Source organism: Pseudopipra pipra, chromosome Z (genome assembly GCF_036250125.1).
Source record: "Pseudopipra pipra isolate bDixPip1 chromosome Z, bDixPip1.hap1, whole genome shotgun sequence".
NCBI classification, from domain to species: domain Eukaryota; kingdom Metazoa; phylum Chordata; class Aves; order Passeriformes; family Pipridae; genus Pseudopipra; species Pseudopipra pipra.
In genome coordinates, this window is record NC_087581.1 from 16356686 (window position 1) to 16382566 (window position 25881).

A 25881-nucleotide genomic window follows, 5' to 3' on the forward strand; every position below is an offset into this window, starting at 1 on the left:
CCAAAAACCCAGCCACCTCAATCCACGACACATTGAAAGATAATGAATTACCTATCTTTTGGGTCTAAAGTGTTTCTACTTGTTCTACATATGCATATTAGGCAGTCACAAGGGATGGGTTAAAATTTTTAGTGATTAGTAATAAATCATTATCTTAGGCCATTGTTCAACAATTCAGAGAAATTGAACTTTTTTATGCCTTGGGGCCTAATTTTCCTCACTCATAAACATAAATTGGTCATCTTTAACGATAATATTAAGTAGACAAACCGGGCAACATAATTCAGGATGACATGAAAAACAAATTCCTCAAATCTATCCATTTCACAGTCCTTAGCTTTGCAGAGGCAGTGGCTGAACCAGCGTCTTGCTCGCCCTCCTCTAGCCACCCTTTTCCACAGGGTCCGCAGGTGTGGAGCTCCTCCAGCCCCTCTCCTCCCAGCAGCTCCCTGGTCACCAACAGGACTAGGGAAGTGATCATCCCACTGTACTCAGCACTTGTGAGTCTACACATTGAATCCTGCATTCAGTTTTGGGTCCCTCACTGCAAGGAAGATGTTGAGGTGCTGGAGCGTGGCCAGAAAAAGCAACAGAGCTGATGAATGGTCTGGAGCACAAGTCCTATGAGGAGCAGCTGAGGGAGCTGGGCTTGTTCAGATTGGAGAAAAGGAAGCTGAGGGTGACCTTATTGCTCTCTACAGGGTGGTGAAAGTAGATTGTCTCTTTTTCCAGGTGACAAGTGACAGGACGAAGGAAATGGCCTCCAGCTGCAGCAAGGGAGAAAAGAATTTCTTCATGGAAAGGGTTGTAGAGCACTGGAATGCGCTGCCCAGTGAAGTGATGGACTCACCATGCCTGAAAGCATTCAAAAAGCTTGGGCATATGATGCTTGAGGACATGGTTTCAACATGAACATGTGCTATGTTGATGATTGGACTTGATGATCTTAAAGGTCTCTTTCCAACCTTAAGGATTCTATGAGTTTCAGGCAGACTTTGCTGGCCTCCGCTCCTTGGAGGTGGGAAATTTTAGCCAACAATGCAGGAAAGTATTTTAATGCTGAATAGAACAGCCTAAGTTTGAAGAGGCAGAGGTTTCATCAACACCGTTCTTCTCCTAAAATCCCTGCTGTAACAACAAATTGAGGTCTCTTTTGCAGCAGCCTTCTGGAAATACCTGAGCTCCAGAGGCATCACCATACTCACTGATCTCTGTTTCTCAAGCACACACAACCAAAACATGCTTTAGTTCCCAGAAACAAACTCTCATGTCACGCTTTATGTTTCACAGAGGAGATTTCACAGATTTTGAAAGACTTCCAAAGCAGTAGAGTAGTCAGTTTGGGTTTTTTTCTGAACTCTTGATTGGAATGTCTAGACCAGGTTTCTACACTTCCCAACAATCATAAAATTATCTCAACAAAACACTGTACAAACATGACTCTCTTTCATCTGGAAAGAGGAGTCTGGAAAGCTGAACTTCTGTCTGCAACTTCTGAATCTCCACTTGCAATAAACACCATGATTTTTGCTAGTGAGCATTGCAAATGGCAGAAGTACATAAAGAAAACTGGTACCCTGAACTTATATTGATCCAAATGTCTTATAGCAGTTTAAAATGAGTCCTGTCCTGGCTGCAGCACTGCTTTGAGAAATGATATTGAGCTTTGTGCATGATTAATGGAAGGAGCATCCAATGGTGCATCTAAACTCTGATGGAGGAGCAAAGAGGTAAATAAGGCTCATTATGCCTGTCAAGTAAAGGTAGTTGTTAGGGATGTGACAGGCTAAAACCAACATAGTCTACATAAAGAAAAAAATACCCTTGTAGTTTGGACAGGAGAAAGTATTATTTTACAAGATTGCCTTCTTGTATCTGTTATCCCTGTTTTGGAGTCAACAGTATTACTGCAATTTTTTCTTAGTGAGTAGTTCAGCATCTCCTGGAGTCTTAGAAAGAGCTTCTGAACACATGAAATATTTGGTGCCCTGGTTCTCAAGAAGAGTATTTTTCTGTTTTGAAGAGCTTTGAGGTCTCAACCTGAAAAATTCTGCAATTCTTTTTTCAAGAAAAAGTTTTTCGAAAATCAATAATTCAACAAACTGGAAAGGCAGGCTGCCAGGGTTATTCAGCTATAGCTCTTGTGTTGGTCAGGCAGACTGACATGAGCGGTGGCATAGCTGCTTGGGCATGGTTTGCAGATTGTCTGTGGTGGTGCAGGACTAATTTTGGGATGAAAGACTGTGGGGGTTGAGGACCACGAAGAAGAACAGTATCAGAGATGGAAGAAAGCATTACAGGAATCCATAGAAGAGGAAGATGAAGTTTCAACATAAAGGACTTTCAGCAAATGAAATGGACTGATGCATGAATGCACAGGTTTTGATGTTTGTTGTATTCTCCTACTTTGTACTCCTACATTTTTATGAAAAATCCCCTCAGGTTGTTTACTTCTTTTACCGTCATGTTCTAATTGGTTGTCAGCTGCCACAGTGTAGATGTTCCATATAAGGTCATGCCTCTCCCCTTAATCCCTTATAGAGATGTAACCTCTCCTTGTTCTCCCTATTAAAGCAAGTTCCCTTCTTCTCTTTCCCTATATGTCATGTTCACATCCCCAGTTCCAGAATGTTCCTTTCCGCTGCTATATAAAGGGGAAACCATTTTAATAAAGAGCTTGCTTACTCACTTACTCCAGGACCTACATACCTACAACGAACCCTGAGTGTCCCTTATTTCCCCACCGGGCCATAACAAAAGACCCCACTGGGAGCCGAGGAGAAGAAATGGCTGTTCAATTTTAAAACTAGCCCTGATGTGGGTTTGCTATATAGAGACATCAGTGTTGACATGTAACCTGAGGTGGGGAGGAAGGACTGCTAAATGCAGTTTGACAACGTAATATGCTCTTGTGTAAGCAAAAAGGAATATGTTCAACCCTCAAAAATAACCACGCAGTCCATGAAAAGACAACGTGAATTTACAAATATAAGTGAGAGAGCAGTTGAACTGAGGTATTGGAGTTATGCCATCTACTCAGAGTTTTTTCTCTGCTTGATTACTCTTGATCTTCCATTGAAATTTGCCTGGAGTGTGCACAGTGGGGCTGTGAAAGGGGAGATGAGCAAATCCCATCTTCCTGATGGAGGTGTCAGCCCCTGTTGGGCTGTTTGGTGAATGGGTCTTCAGCTGAGGACTCCCACAGTTATTGCCCAACACAACTCTTATTCTGTATGTCTCTGCACCTGTTCTAACCCCCTAGACAACAGAAATGGCATTGTCTCGTCTAGCGAATGCATGGCTTACCAGCACAAGGCAACTGGAAGCTGGGCAGCAGTGTACTCTGTAAACCATTGTTGGAGAAGTGCAAAGGGATTGCTCATGTGCCAAAAAATTCCAAGCATCCCAAGGAAGCTTCTCCAGCAACATGCAAGGACGCAGTCTCCGAGCTTATGTGCCCTTATTGTATGCACCAGCAGTAACCACCCTGCCATTATCTATTTTTGTTGCATATGTGCAAGGAAATGCTCAATACCTTTTGAATATTGTGGTTTACACCAGCATTATTCACGTCTTTTCCCAGGCCTCTATAAGCTGGGAAAGTCACCTTGTGTCCAACCAATAGCGGGTGTATCCTGCTTCAGCTTTTGTCAGGGAGCCAGCATTTCATCTCTCAGCAGGCACATTGCAGTCACATAATGGAGGCAGGAACTCAGCTGAAATAAAGCAATGCTGAAAGCTTGTCAGAAATGTAAATGATATTGCACCTATTGTCAGTGATGTATCCTCCATTGTTCTCACAGTTGTTTCCCAGCTGAAAAAATGCTGGGGAGCCTGCATGATGAAATCAGAGACTCTTTACTGTAACATGCTCTGTCAGGAACAGCTAACTGATCTCATACTACAAGAAGCATACATCTGTGGAAAGGAAAATTGAGTACTGAAACCCCGTGTTCGTAGTGCTGCAAAGCTGCAGTCTCAAAATTTCCTCTGGCTGTGTCAGTATCACAGGGAAGACTGAAAATGCAATTTACCTCAGTCGGGGGAAAGGTGGTTCCTGCTGATCTGTGCTGGAAGTGAAGGTAGAAGGATCTCACGAGGTTTGTTCCAGAAGAGGAAGGATTGCTCGGCATGGGAAAGAGAAAGAACAGGAATAAAGACAAGAGCCAAGCAAAGAAAAACTCTAACCCCAGGAAGTTCACAAGGGATTTCTGCATAAAGTTTGTTTAGCTGTCATTAAATAATAGAAACCTGAAAAATGGTGGGTTTTAGAAACTGAGAATAAATACCTGGTATGTCAACAGATGAGTTACTGAGAGGTGAGATGACATTTTCTGCAAATATGTTACTTTCAGGCACCTTACTGTGAATATTTTGCTCTATTTCAGTAGTGTGATACAATCATTTCCCACAATGCTTATAACACAGGCCTCTGTCATGAGCACAGGGCTTGCTCGTCTGTATGAATTTGGCTGAGACTGACCACAGAAGAGAGCCTAACTCAGAATTTTCCAAATGTGAACTCGGAGGTGTTGGACATGCTTCTTATGCTGAAAAAATAGGAAAGTACTTACTGAACTTACTGAACATGTTTTTGCAATAGTTCTTGTTGAAGTGACAAGTGTTTTGATCTTTGTGTTTTTAAACCATTTAAACTCAAATGGTTTAAAAACTCAAATTTCAAATGGGGAACTGCTTTGGAATAGAAGATAAAGATTTAATCTTGGAAATGTCAGATCAGTTGGTTTAATAAATGTAAGTCTCTTAAAGAAGGTTTTCTTTCAAAAATAGAGAGAACCTTCAATAGCTGTTCCTTACTAAAAGTAGTTTCTGTTTTGATGAACCCTTGCTTTTTTCTGACAACTAAAATATTTTGTCAAAAACATCCAATGTCTCGAAGCCACAAGCACTTGTGTTCACAAACACCTCAGATACACAGTCAGTATGTCACAGAAGAGAAGAGAATAAGCTAGTAGGTCACTGCCCCTTGGACAATTTTTTTGGCCAGTGGCTACTATTGTAGAAACATTCAGGGTAGTTGTCAAAGAGAGACAAGGGAGCATAATTTCCCAGTTCTTTTTCTTCCTCTTCACATTTGCACAGCATGAAAAATGATACCAAGGAGGTTTTATTATTTCTTTCCCTTCCACTTTAAAAAAGTTTCTTTCCCTAATATTTACCTTTTCATTCCTCCCCAAATTTCTTTGTTGCCCTCTCTCTACTGGTTGGTATTTCAGTATATCTCAAAAAATTTAGTTCTAGCTATTTCATTAGGACAATGGCAGTGGTGAAGTTAGATGCAAGTAATGACATCATGTAGGTACATCACAAAAGTACTGCTCATTAATTTTTAGAAGATTTCCCATGAGGTAATGGCATGAGTAAGCATGGAGGCTGTACAGCACAGACATAATGGAACAGGTAATTTGAGCAGAGATAACCATGATTTGTTTTGTGTCTCTTGCCTTTGACCAGTGCTCTGATCATACCAAGTCTTTTTTTTTCTCAGCAGTGCTGATTGCAAAAACGGTAAAATTGTAGGGATACATTTCCATATCTGCACATCCCTGGAAGAAATTGTAAGGACTAAGCCAAGAAAATTAGTTACTTTTAGGTACCTGCCAGACAGTGAGTGCACAAAGTCAAATTTGGTCTGCAGATAACTTTTAACAACATTGGTCGAGGTGACTTGTTTGTTCCTCATTTGGTAGGAGCTGGTCTGGATATATGAAAATTCTTTGTTGTTAGAAGAATTCTTTTCTTCTAATCAGAAATGCCCCCTTAATCTAATAATGCAACACAGGCAATATACTCTGTGTATCGGTCAGGTCTTTTCCTCTTTCCTTTCAACTGCCTTTTACCTTGCTGGGTTTAAATGGAACCAGTCTCCTCTGAGACCACCTCTACTTTGGGCTCCTTGAAGGCAGGGAAACAAAATGCAAGGTCTTGCATTCACATCAGGTTGGTATTGGTCTTCTTGATCCCTCACCTTTCACCTTCCTACAACACAATAATAAAATATAGTAGCTATTTCTTTCACGGTAGAACTTCCATGACATTGGTTGTAAGCCTAAATAGCAGAGTCACTATGCAGACATGTACTTTACCTATTCATGTACATCTCAGTATTGATTACTTCATTATATCACAACATTAATTTTTTTTTTTTGATGTAAAGCACATTCTTCTACTTATTTCCAGAACCCTGCCGTGTTACTTGGGTTCTAGAGTGAGTCACCTGTCTGTAATTTAAATTTTAAACCTGTCATCAGACAGCTGTTTAGCAATACCTTTTGCAGATATCTTTCTGCCTCCCTCTCATCTGCCTTTAATCCACTGAGTGGGTGTTTGCCTTTGATTGTAAGAAAGTTCCCAGATGTATCACCTTTCATTTCCAAATACCTGGAAGGTAACTTCCAGTCATCTGACCATTTTATCCATCCAGACCAAACTTAAGGCAAGGTCTAGAAAAGGAGATTCTGCAGTGTTCCCAATGATAATAAGATTTTTTGGCCATTTATTGACCTAGTAATATTGCATAAGAAATTTTACAAGGGATTTTCCTTTTAGTTTGTGTGGATGAAATTGTCAGGTTGGGAAACTATAAACTAAAGAAAATGGGAGAGTTTACTTCAGTGTTTGAGCTAAGAAAGAAATCCTCAGTTCCTTGAGGAATTGGCAGTAAGTCAAATTGCTTAAGAATTTGCTTAACCTGACTTTTTCCACATTAATAATAAATCATACTTGTATTGGTTAGTTGAACATTATTTTGTGATTAGAACTTTTGGCATATAATGAATGGAAGAAAGGAGGGAAATGACCACACAGAAATGCAATAGTGTGTGAGTATACAGTAGCACTAAACACTTTAGGCTAAATGTGTCTGGGTTTGCATTCATGTCCTTGGACATGAGCACATTCTGGTTAAAATGATCCTATTTACCTAAACTGAATGGAAGTCAATAATATTAATTGAACACATATGGAGTTTTGTTATATGAGCTAGTGAAAAAAAGGAAAGATAAAAAGGGCTTTGAAAATAATGTAGAGTGATTCTAAATATTTTTCTCATTCAACAACAAATATAATTATTGAGTTCTCTCATCAAATTTAACTGAGCCCCCTCATGATCATGGGTACTGTGGAGCTGTACTTATGATGCAGAGACTCCTGTTCAGCTCTCAGCCACCTTTTTGCAGCATTGTAGAGCTTGTTTTATGCCACAGTGAGACCAAATGTGACAGAAAAACTTTATTGTGGCAACTGCATCTGCCAACAGGTGGTTCATGATTCAAATACTTAACATCCTTGTATTTAAAACCAAAACAGTTTACAAAGAGAAGAAGGGAAGAGCAAAAAATTGGTGAACATGCCATTCAGCCTTCTGCTAAAGTCTGAGTGTTGGGATTTGTTCATCTCCAGTTGCTGTGCAATACTTTCTTCAGACTGGTAGACAAGGTGTTTTCTTCATGCTGTTGGGTCTGAATCCCAGGAGGGAATGTGACTGTGTAAAAAGTCTGATCAGTAAAGCAAAACTCCTGTTGAACCTGAAAGAACAAAGCCATGGGTATCTGAGGCACAAGAGAAAGCAAGGGGCTCTTTGAACCTAGGCACAAGACAGCATATGTAAGGAATCGCACACTCATGAATTTTGGACTTTTGTACTTTGTCCTGACACTGGAATAATTTACTAGCCAGAATCAAGGTTCACCCCCTCACTTCATGGTGAGCAACTCTGTGCCATTCCTGGTGCCCATATGGTGAGGGGAAACTTTCTCCTCTCCTCATGGAACCGACATCTACTCCCTTGTGGTCTCAGAGTCTGCATCCCTTTGCTGTTTCCTTGCCCTTGCCCTCTGTCCTGAGGGAGCATAAGCTCTCCTTCTCTGCTCCACAAACAGCCCACCCCTTGTCCCCTCACAGTAGAAGTGGGGTCTATTCTGCCACGGGCATTTAAAAGGAGAACTGGCTCATGTCAGTGTGGCAGAGAGCATGTTAAACTTGGTTGCTCCCACTGTCTGTGTTTAGGAGCAAGGCCAGCACAAGGGACAGCAGGCAAAGGAGCAGTCCCCATGGTTGCACCAGGAGGAGCAGGACACATGCAGGTGATCCCAGAGACAACTGTGCTGAGCAGATGGCAGCACTCCTTTTCTCAGAGAAGCACTGACTGGTGAGAAAAGCTACATGGAAAATTATGCAAAGAGGTAGAGCGGCACTTTTGCAAATAAAATTGTGGGCAAGATGTTGTGATTTGCATTGGCCCTGGGCTGCACTGTAGGCACTGTCTCACATTTTCTCATGAAAGTAATAAATCTAAGGAATTCTGCAGTGGCACTTACCTTATCATGAAAATGATAGAACAAATCCTAAATAAATGCCATCCTCTCTTTCTCTCTTTCTATATCTACTGTGTAAAAAACATCAAAATGTGGTCTACAGACTGCTTTCCAAAAATATAAATAAAAACCACACTCGGGCTTCAGTTTTTAATTTATTGTTTTATTTATTTTCTTTTTATTTGTTTGCTTTTATGTAAAGAAGGGTGAGAAAACAAAAACTGTGAGTGTTATATTAGGATATATCTATATGTTTTTTCTCTTTTTCACAGAAGTTATGAAATAAATAAAACAAGGTCAAATAAAGTTAATGAAATTTAAATTTAACCCTAGTTTCTTCTAGCAGCATAGACAGCTTTTCCTTTATGTCCATGGATTTTTTTTCCTTAGAAAAATTAAGTGGTCTTAATAATTAAGTAAATCAGACAAATGTTCTTTAAATCATTGCAAGGGGTGGATAAAGAGATTTCCTCTTCGATACTGGCAGAAATTATTCAAAAATTGGAGGGAAGAAGGTTCTACAGCTTTCTTGATGAGACAGTCCTGAAGCTCATTAGTGCTCATTGAGTCTTTCCTGCTCTTCAGGCCAATCCTTCATTTATTTTCTTATAGTGAGCTATTAATTTGTGATAGTAGAGTATAACAGGAACCAGTCATGTTTACAACAAGTCAAAACCCTATGCAATATTGCAATAGCTCCTAGTGTTTTCTGCTATAATAGCCAATAATTCTTGCTGACTAAATTAAATTTTTATCCTGCTCCATATGGCAGCACTTTCTTAGGAAAATGAAGTTGTTTTACTTGGCTTGAAATACGAGTAAAACCAAACAGAAACCTTTCCCTTTTTCTCTGTCTAAGCCTACTTGCATGTGTAGTAATTCTGTACAAAGGTCACTTCCAATTTTCTTCACCCTGAAGGCTTCCCAGTAAAACCTCAGAAGATGTCCTGACAAGCTCCGCCTGACAACTTTGCCTGCAGTTTCACAGTGATGATAACACCACTGTGCTTGCCTCCCTGGGAACCTGGCAAAAGCATGGCTGTGCACAAAGAAACTCTTCACTCATTAAAACATACAGAAATGTCATAAAAAGAAGACTTCTTCACTTATTTCCAGGTAAGATTCTAGAGAACAGAGACAGAGGAAGAGAGGAGAAGACCTTTAATGCATTGCCTATTATAATAATGATTTCCATAGGACTTTAATCATAGCAAATATCGAGATTTTGAAAATCTTAGGAGCTGTTTAATCAGGCATGCATGTACACTATCACCTGTTAACAGCATGGAAGTTGGAGACCCAACTAGTGTAGGGATGCAGAGTTTGTGAACAGTGGTGATGTGAAGGGAAGTCCTGTAGTAATCTCAGTGACACAGGTCACAAAAATGCTGGCACTGCTGTTGGGAGTGAAAGTCATCTGACTTAAGTGGAAATGCACTTACCTGTTTTCCAAGCCAGTTTGGCCTGGAGCTGTGTTCCTCTGCAGAGTGCACAAACCAGTTCTTCCTGTGTGAACCATCCCTTGGGAGCAGACGGGTCCTCACTATGATGACCCTTGGATCCCTGCCCTCCCGTCCCAGATGCCATGCTCTCTCGCCACTATCCAGCCTCTGGCTGTGACATACATGTCCTAGAGTTGTTTTTTTGCATTCTGTTTAACTCTTCTTTTCAACATTACCTCAGATTAATGAAAAGAAACTGTATGTCAGTTGGCACTTTTTAGCACACACTGAATGCTGTCTTGAATAGTTCCCATAATATTAATGTATAATGTCTTCATCCTCAGGGCATTTGCTATTACCGGAATGTTTCTCCCTCCTCCTACTGTGTGAAGCTCAAAACTGCAACATATGCTGCAAAACACATTTCTTTGTTTCTTAGCTCCTGCACTCACATCTTCACCTGAGCTTTACCAGTGTAGCTAAAATCAGTCTAGGGCTGATATTCAGCTCTTCTGCAGGTATTCTGCCGTGCACCTGGGTCTGCCTGGTTGAGTGCTCCTAGCACTCTTGCAACAGGATAGATCTCCCTGTAACACTTGCTTCTCCTTCTCCACAAGTATGCAAAGAAATGCTTATGTCTTCAGGGTGAGGGATTTAGCAGCTGTGACAAAATCTGGTTAATGACAATGTGAAGTGGAATTTGTGCACTGAAGATACCTGGACAGCAGGCAATGAACATCTAGGGTGGTGCGCATGCATGGTCCTTGGGACAGCAGATGGTTTTTGGGGTGCCCTGCTCACAGAAGGCATCACTGCTGCTGGTGGCTCACCACTGCTCTTCTGCCTCATGTTCCCTCATAGCACAGTAGCCTGCTGCACATTTCATATGATGCTCCCTTGCCTCCCATAGTGACCAGGAAAACAAGTGGGGGATTCTGAGCAGGTATTTTTACCTAGTCCTTGTACCCACACACAAACCTCTCCACCAGCAGAAGACTGGAGGTAGCAACACTGGGCAAGGTGCTTGTGAGCCTCAGGAGGCAGTCACGTCTCCCACTGGTATGCCAGGAGTTGGCAGCGTGAGTGATGGCCCTAGAAATCTTCTTATTTGGTTTTTCTTCAAGAGCAGTGCTCTGCAAAAAGTGCAGCACTGAGAAAGGAAAATCAGTGGGGGCCTGTGGTTGAGTTAGGGGTTCCTTCGCACGTGTCCTCTGACAGAGGGCAACCACATTTCAGGGCTTTTATTTTTTTAAACCTCATATGAACACTTAATTTTCAGGTTTTCTGATGTTTTGTCTTTGAGACCTAAAGACTATTAAAGATATGGTTTCTCCTGCTCTATAAGTGGTCACTAGCTATTTCAGTCCGGGAGGAAAAAAAATTCCTTTAGTAAAAACAATGTTAACTCTTTCTCAATGCCTTTTTTAAGTGGGTATCTAAGGACAAGTCCTAACTGTGGTCCCCTCAATATCTGGAAAAGTAATTGCTTCTTAACCTAGCTACTTGGAAATAACAAACAATATTTTTGTTATTTATTTTTCAGCCTTTTGAAGGGTATTGACACTTTTCTGTTACTAAATAAGAAGTATTTCCATTCAGGAGATTGAAAGTCAGGAATTGTACCAACCTGTACTCATAATAAAAATGAACAGTGCAAAATAGATTTTAGCAAGTCTTGTAATAGCTTTAAGTACTGCATTTTGCAAAGCCGTGCTTTTGCTGGTTCAGTAACACTTCATCATATATTGAACAAAGTCTGTAGGGTAATACAAGGACAGATACACTTTATCTTTGCAAAGAGGGTATCCAGGGCCCACAGAACTACTATACAACTGAAGTTCCTTAAGACTCAAGGAAATTAAAGCCAAACCTCTTTCCTGAAGGGAATCCTGGAGTAAAATATTAATCTGAGAGTTGTATGTTAAATACATAGATAGCTGAACATGTTAAATTATTTTATGGAGTCGAGGTTTTTGAAACGACTTTTTATTTCAAGTAGTGGGAATATTGGAAAATCAATGCTACAAAGTCTAGACAGAATTATAATGATTTTGTCTGAAGTGTGCTTGCACCTCCTTTGCATTCATTTACAAGGAATGTGAAAACTGCTGACTGTATTGCATAAGCCTTCACTGAAGCACTAGGAAGTCATCTCCTTCCAAGTCCAGGAGGGCCAGAATCTAAGCCATGACTGGTTGTAGCCATTTCCTGCTGAGGCTGATGCTGCTGAGCATCCTTCTCCCTGGCAGGATGCAGATGGGAGGGGCGATGGGAGGCAATGCACCCTCAGCATATTTGGATGTGGCAGCCAGCTGGGAAGGACTGTGAGACACTGGGGAGCTGGGCTGTGGAGGGTGCCTGGGCAGACAGAGGAAGGGTTTGTAGTATTAGTGTGTTGATTGTATTTATTAAACAAATAAACACAACTCTTCCCTGTGAGTTTTTTTTGCTTACCCCTCTGACTGGAAAACAAAACCCAAACCCATGATTTAAGAGACCACTGACAATGTAGCAAACAGTATACAACTCTTGAGTTCCAGTTACTGCTTGAAAGCTGACATAATGCAATTAGAAATATTTTAACCCTGTGTTTGAATAAAAATGAGGAAAGTACATCTTAGAAGATATCTAGTGAGAGAGAAATTGTTCATTGTGAATTATTTGCTTGATTCTGTTTAAGAATTTATACTCATCTGAAATTTGGAATCACAGGGAGCAAGGAAAGTATACTGTCATCCAAGATCAGTTTCTGTTACTGGAAAAAGCCTAATTGAAAGGAACTTGGAATAAGGAAAGCACTTGAAGAAAAATTATTGACAGCATAGTGATGATCTCTCTCTTGTCCACCCTTTTTTCACTATGCAATTCCATTAATTCCTGTGTCATATCCTGAGTAAAATACCCCTTACTGTATTATTTTGACTTGCATAAGAGAATGAAGAGGTCAAGAAAAAGAGTATCCCACTTCTCAGCCTTCATTCTTCAGTACATAATTGACTGTAGGTGTAATACGGGAATACCTCTTACCTTCCTCAGACTATTTTAATTGAACGCTTCCATTGTGTATCTATGTGCATGTGTATTCTTTTTTATTATAAAAGAGATTTATGTGAATTTCAGTCATGCTGAGACCTTTTATTTCAGCCATAATTAAATCAGCATTACCTTCTTCTGTTCTAAACCAATAATACTGTCCCAGAGTGGATATTTAGTTTTCAGTGTCAAGATGTGCGAAATCTGATGCTGGACCAGGCAGGAGATGAAACCTGCTGTGGTCCCTGTGGTAAGTGTTATTCTCTTCTATGCATCCCCAGAGGTGGTGGGTTGTGGTAATTCTAGTTGAGGAGTTCTCTAGATCTACTAAATACTCTGAACCCCGCTCTTTGTGCAATATAAATTTTTGTCCATGTTGAGATGAAGCATGCTATGCTAATTGAATTATCTTCAGCAAGCAGTTATTTCCCAGGTAAACGTGTATGGCTGATAGTTGTAAATTGCAATGTAATGAGCAAGTTTTGATAAACAACATGACTTTCCAAAAAGAAAATCAAGGTGAGAGATGTGTGTGGTTTATGGTTTACTTCTTTTCCTCCTGAAGACCTGTTCAGCATGTGGCAGCACAGGACTGACTTTCTGTGTTGCTGTGGTATCTACTTGGACCTGAAGGTAAGACATCCACCTGCAGCTGCTGGCAGAGAGGTTCCCAAATGGGACTGCTATGCTTAGCCACAGTCAGTTATGGTTATGTTTGTATGGTGCTTCTAAGCAGTTTAGCCATTAAGAAAATTACTAAAAAGCTCATGATAATTATACAGTTGCATAATATTTCTCATGTGGATAAGGTAATTCACTTTTCTTTCCTAAAAATAATTTTACCTTTTCCAATGAAGGAAATTATTTTATATCAGCTGAGATCAGCAATGTAGAGCCACTGATCACAAGTTGCTGATTTAGGACAAATCCAGAAATTCTGGGCTTTTTTTCAAAGAAATATTTCTTTGACTGTTTCTTGCCAAGAGTAAGATGAAAATGAGTGTTTCTTCTTCCCAACAGCACCTCAGCTCCACAAAGGCTTCACCCTGTCCAGGAAGATGGTTCTCCAACAGTTCTTTTTTATTTGCAGAGCAAATTGTTTAGCAAGAAGTTTCTACTGTCTGCCCTCTTTCAAAGGGTGAGGGGGAAGTGCTTTTTTTTTTTTTTTCCTTTTAAACTGATCTTATCTTGAATATCACAGATGAACTTGTGTTTCTGCTGACTTTCCACAAGAGACCTCCATCAGCCCAAATACCCAGTGGTTTGGTAATTATGATTACTGGGCGTTACTTGAACAGTTGAGGAGGATATGGCCTTGCCAGTTGGCCTCAGGGAAAAGGCGGAGTCCCAGGTCAAAGGAAAATGTTTCTGTGAACATTTTTTTTTCCTCTGAGAAATTGAGGTTTATCCAAGCAGGCGTGTTGTGAGAAACTGAAGAGGAAGGAATTTTTATGCCTTGAAGCAATTGCACAGAGATGACAAGAATGAAATAATCTGAAGGATGTCTAACGTTCTCATAACGTGCCCGTGGAGAACTTGAAAGAAGGCTTCCTTCTTCTGAAAAGACCAGCCTGTGTACATCCAGCCGTCTTACACTGATGAGCCTAAGTACAAATGTTCAATTCCTGTAAACTGAAGAATCTGGAAATAAGATTCCCAGTTTACAAGAATTGCAGTAAAAATGGGGAGGCAGCTGAGGTCAGAGCAGGAGAAGCCTGGACTTGAACTGTTTTGCTGGACTTCTTGTTTGACTTCAGGGCCAAAGTCATGGCTTCTTCTGATGAAAAAATCAGCCAAACCTTCAAGAGCTGTCAGGACTCAGCAAGAATTCTGGATAAGGTTTTTGCAAGTGGTTTATCCTTTGAGTTTAAACTCTTGGTTTCTTGGGTACACACTTGAATAGTTAGAATAGCTTTGTGCATTTATTTTGGCATGAATGTCATCCGCTCTATTATCAACACCAACACTTCCTGTGATTGAAATTACATTTGGGACATTCTCAACAACACTAGCACTACCTTTATATGTGTGATAATGAAACAAAACAGCAGTAATCTTTTACAATCCTTAATTTTCTTGAGTGAAAATAGCTAGGAAGCCAAAAGTACCTAAAATGTACAGAAATAATCCTATAAAGTGTTAATGCTTCACTGCTATGATAGTTTGAGTCTCAGCTCCTATCCTTCCAAATGTGGTTGCTACTTACCATTATTTATTTATTATCTTAGGAGGCTAAAATGCAATTAAATCAGCAAACTATAATGACATCAGTTGATTTTGTTCAGTATATTTCTGGAAAATATACACTCTGCTTGCTGCAGGTAGATCTTACTGCGAAATGGATATTTGGGGTATTTTATACGGATTTCAGTTTCATACAGCTTTTTCTGATAATATGCAGCACTAATCTTAAAAAACAAAAAGGCTTCCTTATTTTCAACTGTACAGTGGTAACAACCTGCTTTATACTGAGTCTTGCCTGAAAAACATACAGGAGCTGGAGGACGTGGAGATAATTTAGTGCGCTCCCTGTCAAGGATTTTTTGGCTTCTCTTAACAGTAATTAAGACTTCTCTTGAGGCTGTTTTAAACAAGGGGTTTAACATGCATTAGTTTTCCTTACTTTTCCTTGATTTTTGTGGGAGCTGGAGGTAATCAGTGCGTACCAGGGAGAGCTTTATCAGAGGCTGTTGATTGCAAATAGTGCAACATTCCTCTGCCTTGGGAACAATTACCAGCTTTGGGAGAGACTTAGACATCAGGAGAACAACAACAAAGGCAAGCAGTTGGTGTCAACTTTAAATTGCAAATGAAATTAATCTGACAGTCTACATCTAGTCCCTGAGAGAGATGAATACTAAACCCCATGAATCACGGTAGAAGTCCTACTATCAATGAAACAGCACTGATGCCAAGAGCATGGCTGACAAAAGCCCTTGAAGCTCTTGCTAAAATGCCAATATTGCTAAAATGCTAATACTTTGGGGACCCATCAAAATAAGTATGCATGCATATGATGCGTGTAAACTTGTCTGAGCTATATCTCTTATGAAAGGAACACCACCAGCAAGAAGGCAGAGAGGACACACACTCGAAATTCTTTCTCCCTCTTATTTTTATGCTATTTATTATGGAAGTATAAGAAATTTCATAACTATCATGGCATATTGTATAAGGCAGGTGCCAGTATCACAGCCTTGTTGGGTTTGGTTGGTTAAGCTGTACATTTCATATTGCTTGCAAATTTGCTCTTACGTGTTCACAGCAGTAGCAGAAAGCATTTACTTGAAGTTATTTTGAAATCTGCAGCTGAGCTTGTGCTTAGTGATACAGCCCATGATAATAATAGGAAAAGGGATGTTTACTGTAGACTATCAACCCCATTCATCTTGGCCCAGAAATTGCACAGGGTGCCAGCACTGCCACCAGTTCACACAGCAGGGCGGGAAGCCCTGCCCACCCAGGCAGGTGGGCAGACAGCCAGGGAGGTGGCCTTTGTCTTGGGAAGACAGGTTGAGCTGGAAAAATTGCTTAAGCAGACTGCACGCAAAATAGATGGTCTTTTCCTTAGAACTGGCACATGCACTGAAATAAGCAAGGAATTTCAAAAGCATATGTGAAGTTCCATGGAGCTGCGTAAGTGCTAGCAGAGAGTTTACTCTATGAGATCTAGTCCTGACAAATGCAGCCGCATTTTCTGGCAGACCCTGTCTTGACGGACATGCAAGTAAAACATAACTTTGGGCAGCACTGTGGTTTTTGTAGCACCCCCGATGTCTGGCACAGCAGCACAGTCATTTTAACATCTGAGCTGGACAGTCAGGCGTTGTCAGCCCCTGAGTGTGCTTGTCAAACTTTTACCTTGGGGCTTGTGCTTACCAGATATAGGGCTCAGGGCTGCTTTTGCAGCTCCTGACAGAGTGAATGTATCTGTGAATGATGAGCTCTGAGAGGGCTCTGGGTACAAGACCATCTCTAGCATGATGCCTGGTCTGGCTCCTAAGTGTGAACATAGTGTTAGGGATAAAATAATTTCATAAAGAATTGGAGATTGCAAAACATTACTAAGCACCCTCCTTTCTCCTGGCTGCCAGTGTAAGTTAAGGTTTAGGGTTTCTCAGATGAGTTACTAAGGAGGTGAGGAGAGCACCCCTTGGGTGTTCAGTTAGGGTGCTGGTGCCTAAAAGCTGCAGGCAATGAGCAGCAAGAGCAAGACTCTGCTGGAGGGGCAACTTGGGGAAAATGAATTAAGCACCTCATCTGAAGGAGATGCTTTTCGGGGACTATTAATTGTACTTCTCAGGAAATTACTTTTCTAAACTATGCTATTAGCATACTAGCAGGTGGTTTGACCACGCCCTGCTTCCCAGTCTTTTCCGAGAAAAACAAGGAAACAGAAAAATGGTGGATTTGATCTGTCCAAATCTCATCTCATCCATCTCATGTGGGATGAACTCTTTTTGCTGTACTGCAATTATACATTCCTACCTCTTTTCTGATGAGTGACACTAAGAGTAAAAAAATGCACCCATTTTCTTTAGTTTCCTTTCCACTTTCCTTTTAGTATTCTGTTCTGTGAAAAAAAAATTCAAAGACCTTGAATTTTTAAAATCAGGATTCTCTAGCCCTTCCTCTGGGTGGTTCTCAAGCTTTAGTTGTTCCATATAGATATTTTTTTAGATTCACTTGAATACAACTTTGTTTTCAGTCACTGCATGTTTATGGTAGTGTTATAACTTGATGGAACATAAAAGACGTTGCATACTACTCCTGTAACTACAGAAATATTTTCTGATAATCACGTTCTTAGGTTGCCAAAAGCTATCACAATATCCCATTCCTTCTAATAAATCTTACATTTATTCCAATCAAATTAACTCACCTCTTTGCGCAGATCTTAATAGAAGGCAGTACAACATTTTAAATGAAAATTTAAATGATCAGAAGGAGAAATACGGATTATTTTTTCACAGATTAAGGGTATGTTACAAAAAATATTAAATTACATCAATTCTATATTTTCAACATGCTACTAAAGAATTGGTTTTAATAATGTGGAAATTTTGTTGAGCATTGAAGAAAGATATTTTATATTATACTCATATAAAATATGTCTACTCTATTATATAATAGAGTAGACATACATTACTTTCAAAAAATGATGTGCTCGCTCATTGAAACTGTCAAATTTATTTTTGCTCGTGTGCTTGACTTCAGATTTTGAGTAATTTTTTAAAATGTGAATCAAAAAGAGTATATTTCTATCCAGAAGAAAAATATATCATTTACAGAAGAAATTGCATAATTATGTACTCTCACCTCAGTCCATCAAGTGTTTCAGCAGCACAAGCAGGAAAAGCTTTAAATGATGGAGTAGTCATGTTTAAGTATTTTTTCTTCAAGAAATAAAGTCCATCTCTGCTTTCAGCAGATCTCTAAAATGCTGTAAAATGTCACATTTCAAGTACTGTCTGTCACAATCTATCATTGTGACAAAATCTGGTTTCTGATACTACCTTTTTACTGTACTGTGGTATTTTTCCTCCCAGGCTAAAACTCTGAGAAATAATTTTGTAGAAATTTTATTACCAAAAAATGTCAGTTTCATATGCAGGAACTTCTGAAAGAAACTGTCTGTTTATTTGGTGTACAGCAGGTCCTCGCTTGTTGCCAGGAGATATCCAAAATTGTCACTCTTCTTTTGAGAAGTGGAAGTCTGAAAGGTCTTAAACACACTTTGGCTTAACTGTCATCCATTTGAATGCTTATTTTCACCAGAATAAATGAATAGGTAGAATGAAATTAGGAATGTTTCTACCTGACTCATTTATTATTTCAAATTGTACACATTAAAAGAATTAGTGTTGACTTACCCAGCTATATTGAGTTATTTCCCATTCTCCTAATGAAACAAGTATTTTATTAATCTTTTTCCCCAACTAAGTTTTAACTCTGTATTTTGGGATTTTTTTTTCCATTTTTCCCCCATGTCAAAATCGAAGATTTTCTGATAAATTCAAATATTCATTTTTGATTAATTAAAAATTTTCTCTATTCTCATGAGGAAATTTGCTGAAGTTGTCCCAATAGAATCACTAAAAGTATCCATTTTGTCCACAACAGTGCATTTAGGGTCAGTCATATCATTACCAGCTAGGTCTGAATTGAAGTTTGTATCTGAGTGGGAACTACTGACAATCTATCTGAGGGTAACCTGGTATGGATTTGGTGCATTTGCGTTACTCCAGTGCTGCTTCAGTGTGGAGTCTTTCAGAGGGAAACACAGGATTACTTCCCTGCGAAAGCTTGAGCTGTTATCTCAAGCAAAAGAGCATCTTTCCTTGTTTCATATCTAACTGCCTGCAGGAACTTAGTGTGGGAAGAATTTTGGAAATAAAATACATTATAAAATCAATGATTTTTGGTTTTCATCCTCTTCTTTTGTAAAAACTACCATGGAGCACAAAAGAACATTTTTAGAAACTGTGAAGCCACCATAAGAGCTATTGATCAGTTTTGCCTTATCTATCTCTCTTCCCAGCTAAGAATTGAGCTCAAGAACTTTCTTGGTATTGTTTCTGAGAAATGTTTAAGAATAAAATTCCAAGACTCATTGAATTGAATGTGAGTTTGCTAATTTGCTTCAATTTGGCATTTCCAGTGGCTTACAAATGTCCAAAGAGGAATTCAGACAGAAAGCACTTGCTGGTTTAAGAGCACTATCTGAGTTCAGGCATGAAAGTGCCTCTTCTTCAACTCCCACAGTCTACATAAATGCTGACTTTGGGACTGGGGACTCCTCCCTACCACTGTGCAAAGCAGAGCTTTCTGCCCCAAAAACAGACCTAATGGCATTCACATGTCTCAGGCCACTGGTGTCTTAGCACACCACTCACTTCTGAGTGTTCATCACAGCAAGAAAACAGTGGCGGCTCATGACTGCATGACCCAAGTGACTGTATCCTGAGATTTGGAAATATCTTTGTGCTTTAACAATATGTGCAAAAGATGAAAATGAAGGAATTTCGGTATATTTGCATAGTGTAACATATGTTCCTGTAGATATAAGCACAGCAGAATAGGTAATAGAGGAGAAACAGTCCAGTCTACAGATTCCATTATTCTGTAGGTATGGTGTGACCAATAATTGTTCTGTAGCATTCACGTGAGCAGACAGCCCATCCAGAGTTGGGTGGGATGCCTGACTGGTGTCTGAGGGCCCCAGAATATAAACAAGGGAACTCACAGAACTCACAGGAATGCATTGCTAGTTTTGTTACCAAACTGCTCAGCATTGGTCTATAATGTGGTTTTGACCCTGGAAGATCAGCTGCCAAGGTAATGATGCAGGAGGCATATAATAAAAACTGCCATCATTAGTAACTTGAGTATCACACTGTGCTATGCATAAGAGCTGGCTTTCAGGCTTTGCTGTTCCATCTAGAAAACCAAAGACATTGATGGTGCACATGTACTTGCAGGCCTCTTGAAAGAGCCTTCCAAAGTGTTTTAGTGGGTAATCAGTCACAAAGGTAGATTGATGGATATGGGGCAGCACCCTACAGGGTCCTGATTGAATAAGACACTGGTCTGCCTGACAAGACAGAATTTTATTCTCACCTGATAATTTGGCTGCCAAAAGTTATACATGCCTTTTGTCATCTAGGATCTCTGTGCTTCCTTTCTGCTGCTTCTGAAGGTAAAGCCACCCAGGCAGATTCACTCACAGCATTAGCAATGTGGTTAATGAGAGAGTGTGTCCCGTAGATTAAAGTCTGGAGAGATGCAGCTGCAGTCCTGTGCAGAGGAGTGTGGACTGTATTCGACTCTCACAAATGGCTATCATCTTCAAAGCAATCTGGATGATACTTAAGGGAGAGCAGGGAAATTACTGATCTGTACGTGGTCCCATTTATTACACCTGTGGCAATTTCCATGATGTTTGTCTGCCAGCTTCTATGATGAGCTGCGGATTGGGAGAAACCTTACAACGTGGTGCCTTAGCTTGCTACAGGTGTTGGAATTGCCTGTTACTAACTCTGCCTGGCATATTTTGTCCCTCATGAGTTGTATAGATTGTGCTGCATTAAGTTTTGATGTTTATTCTGAATTAAGCATTGATTTATACATAGCTTTGTCTACTCCCTAGCTTCAGATGGTAGATACTGTTGATGATTTCTGTTATAAATATTTCCTTTCTATGTGTTGGCATTTCCCCTTTGTTCCAGCTGGATTAGCAATCATAAGGTTTTTATCCAGCACAGAACATTATAAAATTACAAATATCTACAATGAGAAACTTCACATACTCGTGATCAGAGCTACCAAGTGCTAACAATAAGTGGGCGTTTTGGTCTCTTTAAAAATTCAGAACAGTGTGGGAGCAAATATCAGTATGCACAAGAAAATTAGCTGTATTTGTAAAAGGGTATTTGGATTTTAGTTGCAATTGATAGACAGGAAAAGATACCAAGTAGTAAGGGTGACAGAGACCTGCAGCTTGTGTTCTCCCTCTCTTTTTTTCTGCCTCTGCTAGTGCAGGCAGCAGCATTTGGGAGGGGAAGAATTTCCCAGATTCTTCCAGCTCCAGCGCTGCTCACAGCCCATAACTTCCATGTCTTCCTCTGTCTGCAGATGGTTCTTGGTTTCAGTGCAAATGGAAAAGAAGGAAGGTGGACGTCCTGGACCTTTGAATAAATATTTGAACAGAGAATTGTGAGACAAAAGCACATACAATTTTACCCTGAACACTGTACAGTGCTGTGAGTGTAATGGAGGCCTGGAGCAGAGCATGAGGAAAATGTGGAATAAGTATAGAACTGTGGCAAGGCAGGAAGGTGTACTGCCTTGAGTACACCTTTACAGGACCAGAAAGAAGTGCATTTTTAATCTAAATGACAGTTACTGATGAGATCAGATCATGCCATGGATTATCAGAAGGCTGTCATTTGTCTAATTCATGAATCATTTTCAAAGGGACTAATTAGAAACTGAGTTAAAACATTTGAGGATAAGAAAATTTTCATATATTTCTTTGTTTTTGCTCCAACAAAGGCTTTTAGCAATTTGTATCTACCTGATGAATTTCCACCATGTCACATCCTTTACAATAAAAATCAGATTCTATATTTTTTCCTATAATTTTTACAAAAATCATGGTCTTGGTTTTGCTAGTGATGTATTTGAAGCAAGAGACAACTTTTCTTCCCTCAAAGGGAAATATGAATCTTGAAATAGAACATGCAAGTTTTTTATTGCTCCAAATAATTTCTGCCCCCATCACTTTAATTATTTGTGCAAAAAATTTTATACACCTCATCTCATCACACTGGCCTCTTTCAGCATGCTTTCTGCTCCAGTGCCTAGATAGGCATACCTCATGTCTTCTTTTGTTAAAAGAGTGCTTAAAGCCTCCTCCCTCTCTGTTTCTGATTGAGTGTGGAAAACACTGCTCTGACAGAAAACCACAGCAAGATATTTTGGCACTGGGAGGAGAATGTGCAGATGAACTATTCCCCTCAGTCTCCTTCAGCCTTGCAACCCCCATGTCCATCCATTATCAGAAGGACCCTGTTGAATGCAAATAGACGTGGGGGTTCATAGATGCCTGTCTTTTTAAAGTTTATAGAGACATTGTGATGGAAATGCATATAAAAAATGAAATTCTTGATTTCATAAAACCATGGGTGCCCAAAGATGTTTTTTGCTATCCATAGAAACCCTGCAACACCCAGAATTCTGGTGTGGTGCTGGAAATACAAATATGCCATTGATTTCAGTAAGTGTGGATGAGTATTTGAATATAAAAATCCTCGGGTCAGTATTTAACCAACAATAGCTTTGAGAGGCTGATTTCAGTGAGACTACATTTAGATGATTCTTTACAGTCACAAAGGAGATTAGAAATAACTATAAATATGTTGATGTGGGGAGATACAAGTAGTATAAAGTGGGCTTAAGCTGGTATGAAGAAAGAAAATAGAATAAGAACAAAAAATCCATTGCAGGCAGCAGAACGAATAGGTCTGAAGGAAAATCCGAGAGGATGTCATAAGCTTCTTTAAAGCACAGCTGAAAAACAAGCTTTTAAGAGAAATGGTACATGAAATGCCCAACAATGCTGCAGTGAAGGTAATCTCTTTGTTCCTTGGTTTTACAGTAATAGAGTAGGAGAGGACAGAAAAACCTGACACTATTCTTACGATCTGGTCTTGTGTGGCAGCAGACATGAATGGTGCCAACAGATGTGTCTGTAGGAGATCCTGCCCATACCAGCAGCACCAAGCACCCTGCTCTGTTTTGGTGCTTCCCAGTAGTGTCTGGTTTATGCACTTGTGTCGCATGCATGAAGCACTGGGTAGCCTTGCCCCAGAAGAGGGTGCCTGGGAGTGGGCTACTGCCTGAGGAGTGGCTGAAGCCCTCTCACAGCTTCTCCACTAGCTCTTGACCTGTCACATGATTAGATGTGACTTGGTGGCAAAAGAGTCTATGGGATATTTTGGGAAGAAAAGAAGCTTTCAGATGCGTAACTTCATCTGTCTGATAGGTTACCTATAGCAGGTCTTACAGCAAAGAGAGTTCACATGTGATATGTTTCTTGTGCTACAGCTTGTAACAGGTTATAAAAATAAAATGAAAACCAGTCAATATCATTATTTTTTAACACCTGGAAAAGGTCCTCAAAACAGTGTAATTTTTTAGTGTTGTGATCTAGCCATGAATGCCTAGTGGGATTTTTTTATTATGCACTAACAGTCCATCACTTTTAAAAATCCATCTAGGAAAGTATGAAATTCTGAAACCCTCTCATTTTCAACTTGCTGAGTGCAGTTGCACTCTCGGTGGAGAAACTTTCTGAGTTGCTGTTATCCGAATACACTCTCTACAAGTTGCTCTGTATGTTGAGTCTTTGCTGGTTGCATAGCACTGATTATTTAGAAAGAAATTTTTAAGTAGGTGTGTATTTCTACCTTTGCCACTTTGTGTACAGAGAAAGCTTGTCATACTTACATCAGCAGTTCCTTGTGGAGCTCCTTGATGAACACAGCAAACTCCATTAGGAATATGTTTGAAGGAAAAAGACTTTCATAATCACATTCAACCCTTATTTTTACTTTTCAAGTCCTCTGAGGTTTTTACATGGAATAAGGGTATGAAACATAAATTAAACTTTGGTTTGATAAAGTAATAAGCAAACTTCAAAGTTTGAGGAGTTCATTTCAGGCAAGTGTTGAAAATCCAAAGGTTGTCTTAGATCTTCTCTGGGCAGGCCTGGAATTGAATAGGAAATGTCCAAGAATCTGCTTTCTTTTCCTCCTGAGATTTCATACATGCTGTCTTCTCAGCTGCTCAGGGAACAGAAAGTGCTTAAATACTCAGCAAAAAAATAAACTTCAAAGTACTGAATCTGACTCTTAAACCTCAGAAAAAGTTATTGGTTTTCAAGTGGCCATTTGAACCTGTGTATCTGACCCTAATAAATATGCTGTACAGCTGCCTTATTTCTGTAAGACCTTCTCTCTTCAAGACAAAGATATCCAAGAGCAGAAATGATAACTTTTACGGGTGCTAAACAGGGTTTGCTTTGCTTATATTTTCTGTTATTCTTTGCATTTTGCTAGTATTAGTATAGCAGAGACTCAGGGCTCTGGACAGGCAGCTCTGTGCCATGCTGAGGGCACAGAGAGCCCAGAATCCACGGTTCAGCCCTGAGCTATAATGTAGGTGTGTGTGCTCCCAGCCTTGATCCCTGCTATTCCCAAATTATTGTTGGAATCTCCTTGACTGCTAGCAGACCTACCCAGTTGCTTTTTGCCTTGCCCTTGCCTGCAGCTCTTGGCTCACCAACCAGCGAAGTCTGTGGACCTTGTGTTTTCTTGGTTGGGCTGAGGTAAATTTAAGGACCAGCAAAGTAAAAAAAATACTGCCAAGGTTTCTTTCAGCTTTTCAAGTGAAATATCTTGCTTTATCTTTTAGCAAATTGGTCTCAGTGGAATTCCTGATTTCCTTGCCACATGCATATTTTTATTTTAAATTGTTCTTGGTTTTTTTTCTTTCTTTCTTTCTTTCTTTCTTTCTTTCTTTCTTTCTTTCTTTCTTTCTTTCTTTCTTTCTTTCTTTCTTTCTTTCTTTCTTTCTTTCTTTCTTTCTTTCTTTCTTTCTTTCTTTCTTTCTTTCTTTCTTTCTTTCTTTCTTTCTTTCTTTCTTTCTTTCTTTCTTTCTTTCTTTCTTTCTTTCTTTCTTTCTTTCTTTCTTTCTTTCTTTCTTTCTTTCTTTCTTTCTTTCTTTCTTTCTTTCTTTCTTTCTTTCTTTCTTTCTTTCTTTCTTTCTTTCTTTCTTTCTTTCTTTCTTTCTTTCTTTCTTTCTTTCTTTCTTTCTTTCTTTCTTTCTTTCTTTCTTTCTTTCTTTCTTTCTTTCTTTCTTTCTTTCTTTCTTTCTTTCTTTCTTTCTTTCTTTCTTTCTTTCTTTCTTTCTTTCTTTCTTTCTTTCTTTCTTTCTTTCTTTCTTTCTTTCTTTCTTTCTTTCTTTCTTTCTTTCTTTCTTTCTTTCTTTCTTTTCTTTCTTTCTTTCTTTCTTTCTTTCTTTCTTTCTTTCTTCTTTCTTTCTTTCTTTCTTTCTTTCTTTCTTTCTTTCTTTCTTTCTTTCTTTCTTTCTCTCTCTCTCTCTCTCTCTTCTTTCTTTCTTTCTTTCTTTCTTTCTTTCTTTCTTTCTTTCTTTCTTTCTTTCTTTCTTTCTTTCTTTCTTTCTTTCTTTCTTTCTCTCTCTCTTTCTTTCTTTCTCTCTCTCTTTCTTTCTTTCTTTCACTCTTTCTTTCTTTCTTTCTCTCTCTCTTTCTTTCTTTCTCTCTCTCTTTCTTTCTTTCTTTCACTCTTTCTGTCTTCCTACCTTCCTATTCTTTCTTTTCTTTCCTGCCTTTCTATACTTTCTAACTTTCCTTTTTTATTTTTTTTTTTTGACTGTGGACACTGGCTGAACCTTTTAACAGAAGATAAAATGGAAAAAGTAGCAACAACACTCATTTTCTTACAAAATGCAAACTTAGCTGAGAAACTGATTATTTTGGTATGTAA

The 25881-nt window shown here is 39.4% G+C and overlaps 1 long non-coding RNA gene across 3 annotated transcripts in view; it reads left to right on the forward strand.

The window, feature by feature from the left end:
* Window positions 1-25881, forward strand: part of LOC135407210 (uncharacterized) — a 195447-nt gene that overhangs the window by 41665 nt on the left and 127901 nt on the right. For 2 of the 3 annotated variants that reach the window (XR_010426759.1, XR_010426760.1), the window contains one exon: window positions 733-8490. The exons of the other annotated variant lie outside the window; for it this stretch is intronic. This is a non-coding gene — a long non-coding RNA (uncharacterized LOC135407210). Of the gene's footprint in view, window positions 1-732; window positions 8491-25881 lie in introns of those variants that run through there. 3 annotated transcript variants of the gene reach the window in all.